This window comes from Meles meles, chromosome 10 (genome assembly GCF_922984935.1).
Source record: "Meles meles chromosome 10, mMelMel3.1 paternal haplotype, whole genome shotgun sequence".
Lineage (NCBI taxonomy): Eukaryota > Metazoa > Chordata > Mammalia > Carnivora > Mustelidae > Meles > Meles meles.
In genome coordinates this window covers 12,019,771-12,027,714 of record NC_060075.1, presented here as the reverse complement: position 1 = coordinate 12,027,714, position 7,944 = coordinate 12,019,771, and positions in this window count along the sequence as shown.

The following is a 7,944-nucleotide window of genomic DNA, read 5'->3' as shown; positions in this document are numbered from 1 at the left end:
TCAGCACCGCCATTCACATGCTGTGCCCTGGGGAAAGTTCACAGGCTTCCCGATCCCCTCCCTCATCCCTCCCCCTTCTCCTGGCCTTGCTGAGGGTCCAACTCCAAGAGCTGACTTTGATGTGTCCCCAGTCTACAGGGAAGTCCAGGACCCATGACGCAGTCAGGGCTGGGCCTAAATCCTGACACACAGACCAGAGTACAGGAGGCGTCAGAGCACGGGGCTGCTTGTGGGAGTCTACGTGGACAGTGTTAGCGTGTGATTCGAGGGTGTCAAGGGGAGCTGATGCATGTATGAAAATGCTTACTGACATAGGTTGCAAGTGCCACGAGCTGGCTTCACACCTGGGTGCCTCTTTGTTCTACCCTCGGAGTCCGCCCTTGCTGCAGGCCAGGTGCAGTGTGGCTCCCCTTCTACCTGGGTTGGATTTGTCTGTCTGTCCACACAGGTGAGCAAGGAAGCCATGGCGGGGTCCAGAAGCCCGGATTATTGTTCTGCTCTGCGTTGGTGAAATCCGTGACCTCAGTCCTACAATCTCTCAAGAATCAGCTTCCTTATCTGTAAAATGAGGATAGAAATCGTGCCCTATTTACTCTACAGCATTGCTCTCCCGGTTAGAGAAGATAATGGGCGCAGATGACTCTATGTGCCCCACAGTGTCGCTTGAATGCAAGTCACTTGTTTTAACATCTTTGCTTGGGTGGGAGTATTTGAAATTGAAACATCCAGGAAGTAACTCTCCAGTAGAAACTTTAGACTCTCTTGTTTTAGGGGCCCTGAATCTTGTAGGGGAAGGAGCACGGGCCTTGAGACCAAATACATTTGGGTTCAAAGTCAGACTCTGCTAATTACTGGTTGAGCTTGGGCAAATTAGGCCACCCCTCTGAGCTTCAGTCTTCCGTCCACAAATGAGCACAATCATACTCTTGTGACTTTAGGCAAGGAGCTGCCCCTCTCTGGGCCCTAGCAGCCTGTCTGTAAGAGGCTGACAGCAGCTGGCGGACAGGCTCCTTGTGAGGAGGTAAGCCTGCTTGAGCTCCTGGTCCACAGCAAAGGCACAATAAGAGCCTCTGTTCCTGTCCTCCCTCCCTCTCTTCTGTTGCTGTTTTTGTGTCCTGAGTCCTTTCAGTAACCAGCTTACCCTCCCATGGCAAATCCCACTCCCCCCATGGGACCAGCTCAGCCCCAACCTCAGGCTGTTGCCCCCTGCACACTGGGTTTCTGTACCGTCCCTCCCATAGACCTCACCCCTTGTCCCTCCCAGAGACAGCTCCATTGAACTCCCTTGATGACTGCTGAACTGAGTAGGGATGAAGTAGGGTCTGTGCCATTTCCTTTATACCAGCCCTTGGAACCATGTCAACCCTGCCCCATTTCAGCAAGAGGCCTCACGTCATCTGGCTCAGACTCCAGCTCATCCCTTGATGCTTAACTCAAAATCACATGGTCTCTTGTCTTCCCTCTGCACCCCTCCTCCCTCTGCCAGGGCTGGTCCCGCCTCCTCGGTGCTCTAGCTCCCTTCTTCATGCCCTGTGTGAAGGATAGGACTGCATTAACATTGTCCCCTTACCTGCTTGTCTGCCCCATCGGCAGGTCCTCACAGGAAGAAGTTAAAGCCTATCATGTCTTCTTTCTCCCCAGCAGAACACCTGGTGTAGAGTATAGTTTGAATTGTGTTTATGAAGAATGATCTGTGCAGAAAAAACTGCAAGGAATTTAGTGGGTGCATTTTCTTTCCTAGGCCACAGAGGCAAAGGTGGGTCAGTGTGCAAGAAGTCCGGTGTCCAGAGGTGACAGGAGAACAAGGGGAGGTGGCAGAGGACACTTCGTGTGTGTGTGTGTGTGTGTGTGTGTGTGTGTGTGTGTGTGTGTCCTGGGAGGAGGGGGTTGTTTGTCAATCCCCAGCCCAGACACAGAGAAAATGACTTCCACCCTTGGAGGACCCATTAGCTGGGGAAAGAGGAGCCGCTGGGATGAAGGGGAGGGTGTGGTTGTGGTGTGTGAGCCAAGCACCTGGGGCTACAGCCACTCCCTCGAGCCCACCCTTCTATCCTGAGCAAGACCCCCCCGCCACCCCAGCTGTCCAGGACCCCGGGGAGGCCGTGACCCCTGACCTAAGACCTGGAGGCTGCTGGGACAGAGACCACGAAGCCCGGGAGATGTCTTCTTGTCCATCAAGTTCACAGGAGGAAGGAGAGAGAAGGCAAAGAGGCAGACACTTCCTCGAGCCTGGGCCAAGGAGGAACAATTTGCCACTGTCCTCTCTGGACCCGGTTTCTGTGGGGTGAGCGGGTGTCGGAGGCTGGGAGTTCTTGGGAGGAGAGACTAGCCCCCATGCATCTAGGAGAGATGCTCTCTGACCCAGGGTGGAGACGGTCTCTAAGGACTGGGGCAGGGGTCACCTGGAGGAGCCGCAGTCACTGATTTCTCTCTCTCTCCCCTACCTTCTTGTCTCTGAATCGGAAGGAGGCGCTCCGTTAGGGCTGAGGAACAGCAGAGGGAGCGAGAGCACCGGAGAAGCGGACTAGAGGAAGGCAGCGATACTGCCATGACAACTGGTGACATCAGTAAGATCTTGGTGACCCACGTGCTGTCCTGTGTGCTGCTATTACTGCCACAACCGTGGCAGGCGGACAAGGCAGAAGTCATCAGCCAACACATCAACCCAACACTGGGTTTTACCTGCACCTGTCATCCCTAAAGGGCTCCACAGCCTGGTCAGGAAGCAGTTAGGGAAGCACGTCCAGCAGCAGGAAGAGAATGGGCCAAAGCACGGCTGGAGGGAGAGCGGCCCTTTGAGAACCATCCCCGGGCATGCGCGCATGCGCAGATCCCCTGTGACGGGAGCCCTGCCCTGCCTGGGTGAGCGGGGACCCACGCTTGGTCCCTCCAGCTGCAGCCTGGCCTTGCACAAGCCTCGCCCCCTCGGGCCCCATGGCCATAACTGCCGCCTCCTCAGTGCCAGGTTAACAAAGAAGTGGCACAAACAAAGGCAGGTGTGTCCAGTCCTGCCCCAGGTGGCTCCTGCTTGGCTGCACCCCCCCGCCCCCACCCCAGCCGAGACAGGGGGTCAAGTTACCCAGCTTCTCCTGTTGGTGTGACACCCGTCAAGGTGTTTCTTTTCTTGCACATTTGTCATTTTTCCTTCACTAGCCTTTAAGAATGGGTTTGGCTGGGAGAAGTAAATGATTATTGACACCCCGTCAAGGCACTTTCTCAGCCGTCCATTGAGTGATCGCGGGTGCATAAGGGCCTGGTGGATGCCACAGTCCCCCCTTCCCCCAGCTCCATTTCTCGGCCTGTCTCTGCCTTGCCTTGTGCATAAGCTGGGAAGCAGGGTGGGCGTGAGGGGTGGACGTCCAGAGCCAGCACTTACTTCCCTCATCTACTCCCTTCTGTCCTCCCCACTTTCTCTGTCTCAGCGCCCCAGACTTTATCTCGCATTTCTCCAGCGCAGTGCTCAGTTCGAGGGAGGGACACTGACCTCTGCCCTTGCTTCCCAAGGCCGCAGGCAGGCCATTCCTCAAGGGCTACCGTACCATTCTTGCCAGAACCCAGAAACGTGCCAGGAAAATACTTCGTCGACAGCTAGGAGGGGACAGATTTTCCAAGTCCAGTGATGCCTGTGGGAGCAAAACCTCCTGTGCCTTCCTGCTGCTGGTCTATGAGGCCCCCAGGAGCAAGGGTTTTCTGCATTCTGTATTTTGAAGTAACCGGGGAGGGTGGAGACAGGAAGGGAGAATGGTATTCTTTGGGGTACCCAAAGAATTCTTGAGACAGGAACATCGGCATTTCTTTTGCCCCGTTTCCTGTCCCTGCCTGGAGTCCCATAAATAAGCCTGGCATCTGCCGGGGAGCACAAAACGTCTGCCAACTATTTTAACCCATTAGCACACGGTTCACATGCTGCAACCACTGTGCGCTGCAGCAATGACATCTGTACGTGCTGCTTCTCCTTCCTTACCTGGGCTCGGGGGGGGGGGGGGGGGGGGGGGCAGGTGCAGAATCTTGTATATTGCCCTGAATGCTGCTTTCAGAGGGTGCCGCATACCAGAGTTTCAGGAAGATCTGTTTCAGAGCTTTGCTGTTGGGGTTCTTCCCTCCTTTCCCTCTTCCTTATGATATTCCACACATCCTCCTCTTCCTCAGCCGCCTCCTCCTTCCCTCTCTCTTCTCTCTCTCTCTCTCTCTCTCACACACACACAGAAGTATATTTAACCTGAAAAAAATTCCCAATAATCACTAACATTTGCACTGGTTTTTATCCTTTCCAAAGTCTTTCTACCCATACTATGTGCTTATCTTTGATGGCTACTACTGCATTCAAAGGCAGGTATTTCTTTCTTTCTTTCTTTTTTTTTTTTTTTTTTTTTTTGGTACCACCTTTGACAGGTGGAAAAAAACTCAAGTATGGCCAGTGAGAGAGCTTAGAATAAAAACCGGTCAATCATTCATAGATCTAGTTAATGAATATTTATTGCACACTACATTGTACCAGGAATTATGCCAGACACTGGGAACACAGCAATGAATAAGATAGGTACTATCTCTGTCTTTCAGTCTACTAAAGAAGACAGACACTGAAACAAGTAAGTACAATAAGGTGCGGGATGTATGATAAAAAAGAAAATCTAGGTAGCCTGGGAACATAGTGCAGGTGGACTTGGACCTAGCCTATAGGTCAGCACCCCCACACATGCACACAACCACCAATGTGAGACCATGAGACTGAGACAAATAAAATGACTAGAAGTCACCAAAATGGAAGGGAGAATGGGTGCAGGGAGGTAGAAAGTTCCAGAAATTGTGAGGGCCAAGAAGAAGAAGAACCCAGCACCATCCAGGAACTATGAGAAATCAAGCTTGGTGAAATAGAGCTTGAAAGAAGAGAGGAGTAGGGAGGCTGGAGGGTTGCCTGGGGTCAGCTTGAGGAGGGCTTCTAGAAGACCACACTTGGGGGAAGGACTTGTGTGTTACAAAGACCCTTCTGGCCACAGTGTGAATGATGGATTGAAGACCAAGACTGCAGGCAAAGAGCAGTTAGGAACCTACTCCTGGAATGCAGTGGGTTCAGAGGCAGAGACAAATGGAAGATTTTATATTGGTATGGAAGGGTCTTCAAAATGTATAAAGTAAGGGGCGCCTGGGTGGCTCAGTGGGTTAAAGCCTCTGCCTTCAGCTCAGGTCATGATCCCAGGGTCCTGGGATTGAGCCCCACATTGGGCTCTCTGCTCAGCAGGGAGCCTGCTTCCTCCTCTCTTTCTCTGCCTGCCTCTCCGCCTACTTGTAATTTCTGTCTTGCAAATAAATAAATAAAATCTTTAAAAAAAATGTATAAAGTAAAAAAAGCAAAAACTTTTTCTAACAAGTTGTACCATTATAAACTTTCATACATATGCTTGGATATATACAGAGTATTTTTGGAAGGATTATTAAACTTTTATTAATGAATGTCCCTGGAGAGAACACCAGAAGTGGATTTTTTCCCCTGTATACCTTGTGTGCTTGTTGAATTCTGTGCTATGTCGTGTATGATCTAATCAAAATTAATTCTTTTCAAAGCAGATGTTTTAGGGAACACAATCTACAAGATTCGAGATTTACTGGCTTTGAGAGTTGACAGAAATATGTTTAAGATGGCGCCCAGTTTCTGGCTTAGGCAACTTTGCCCATTATTTGATAGGGAACTCTGGTGGAGGAGCAGGTTTGGTGAGGAAAAAAAGCTGTTCAGTTTGGGACATGTTGAGTTTGAGGTGTTTGTAAAATATCCAGGCTCAGCTGTCTAATAGATAGGCATCCAAGCTGTTCATGCCTGGAGCTTAGGAGACAGATCTGAACCAAGATAGGGAGTGGGGAGTCATGAACATGTGCGTGTTAATACAATCTACAGAAGCGGGTGAGACTGCCCAGGTGGTGAGAAAAACAGAGAGACTTGTGAAGTGCGGTAGGAGTGTGTGGTTCTAATGGGCTGCGAGGTGGTGAGTGGTCGACTATAGTCGGAAGGCTACCAAGAGTTCAAGCAAGATTGAGACTGTTCAGTGAGCTTACCCAGAGGTAGATAACATGAGAGATCTCGGTAGCCTGAAGAGGCAAGGTCAAATCACAATGGGTTGAGAACTCAGTGTGAGGTCAGTAGACAGTGGAGCCTTCTCTAAGAAGTCTGGCCCTGAATCCGGAATAGAAAAGATAGGGCAGTAGCTGGAAGGAGGGAGAAGGGTTGAGGGAGGGTGCTTGCCATTTCTTTGAAGATGGGAAAGAATAGAGCATGGTTATTTGCTGACCTCCAGAGCTAGTGGAGAGGGAGGGGGTGAGATACACAAATGAGAAGACACACAAAATAGGACAGTGACAGACACAGCAGTCTGAAGAGACAGAAAGAAAACTGAATCTGGAACTCAGATGGGAGTTTAGCTTTGCACAAGAGAGGAGGTGCTTCCATTGTAAGAAAAATAAGAGGCATCATAACGACTGAGCACTTTTGGGAACCCTGCCACCTGTGGCCCAGTGTGTAGGACTCTGTGCCTGGACATTCATGTGATCCCTCACTGTTCCACACTCACCTGGGCTTTGTATGAGTATCTCGATGAACCTGCCAGTGGTTTCACAAATCCCACTTACCTCTTTGCTCTTCCAGACCACAGTCCTCCTAAAAGATATTATGGCTTTTGGGTGAAGGTGGTGAGAGGACTTGGGTGAGGTGCAAAGGACTAGAGACAAGTGGGAGGCTCTCTTGAGCCTGGTACTGGGTGCACTGAACACTATCCCCCAGTTTCCTCCCTGGAGAGGGATGGCCCACCCTGCGTTGTTGTTCCCACACCACAACTCAGCACAGGGGCAGAGGGAGGTGGGGGTGGAGGATGGCTGCTACAAGAAACGTAGCCAGGAGCCTGCTACCTCCATGCACAAGGATGATTAGCTTCTAATGAACCACCTGACAGACAGACTGGGTACAGTCCCATAAAAGAAATGATTGAGCTGTTCAAGCACAGAAAGGCATAATTTACCACACTTACTTAAACATACACCTGCACACAAAGAAGATACAAACACTTTAAACTGGGAGCCTCAAAAAGCAAGGGTAAGACAATCAAAAACAACAAAAAAAGCAACACAATTCAAACACAGATGAAGGACTGGAATAGATATTTCTCAAAAAATAAATATAGAAAGGGCCAAAAAGCTTATGAAAAGATGTTCATTGTCTTTAGTCATTGGGGAAATACAAATCATAACCACAATGAGATACCAGTTCATAGCCACTAGGATAGCTACAAGAAGAAGGAGGAGGAGGAAAAGGAGGAGGAGGAGGAAAAGGAGGAGGAGGAGGGGGAGGGAAAGGGGAGGAGGAGGGGGAGGGAAAGGGGAGGAGGAGGGGGGGGAAGGGACAGAGAAGGAGGAGAAGGAGAAGAAGAAGAACGGTTTGGGGGGAGGAGGAGGAGGGAAAGAAGAAAAAAGAAAAACAACAAACAGTGTGGCAATTCCTCAAAAAATTAAATTATAATTACCATAAGATGCAGCAATTCCACATCTAGCAATATACCCAAAGGAACTGCAAGCAAGGACTTGAAGAGAATTATACACCAATGTTTGTAGCAGTATTACTCACAATAGCCAGAAGGTGGAAACAACCTGAATGTCCACCAGTGGATGAATGAATAAATAAAATGTGGTCTATCCATACAATGAAATATTATTTGGCCTTTAAAAGGAATAAAATTCTGATGCCTGCTACAACATGGATGAGTCTTGAAAATACTATGCTAAGTGAAATAAACCGGGCACAGTAGGACTAACCATGCATGATTCCACTTGCATGAGGTACCTAGAGTAGGCAAATTCATAGACACAAAGTAGAATATTGATTATCAGGGGCTGGGCAGAGGGGATGGTGGGGAGCTCATGTTTAAGGAATACAAGAATTCCAGTTCGGGGTGATGAAATCGT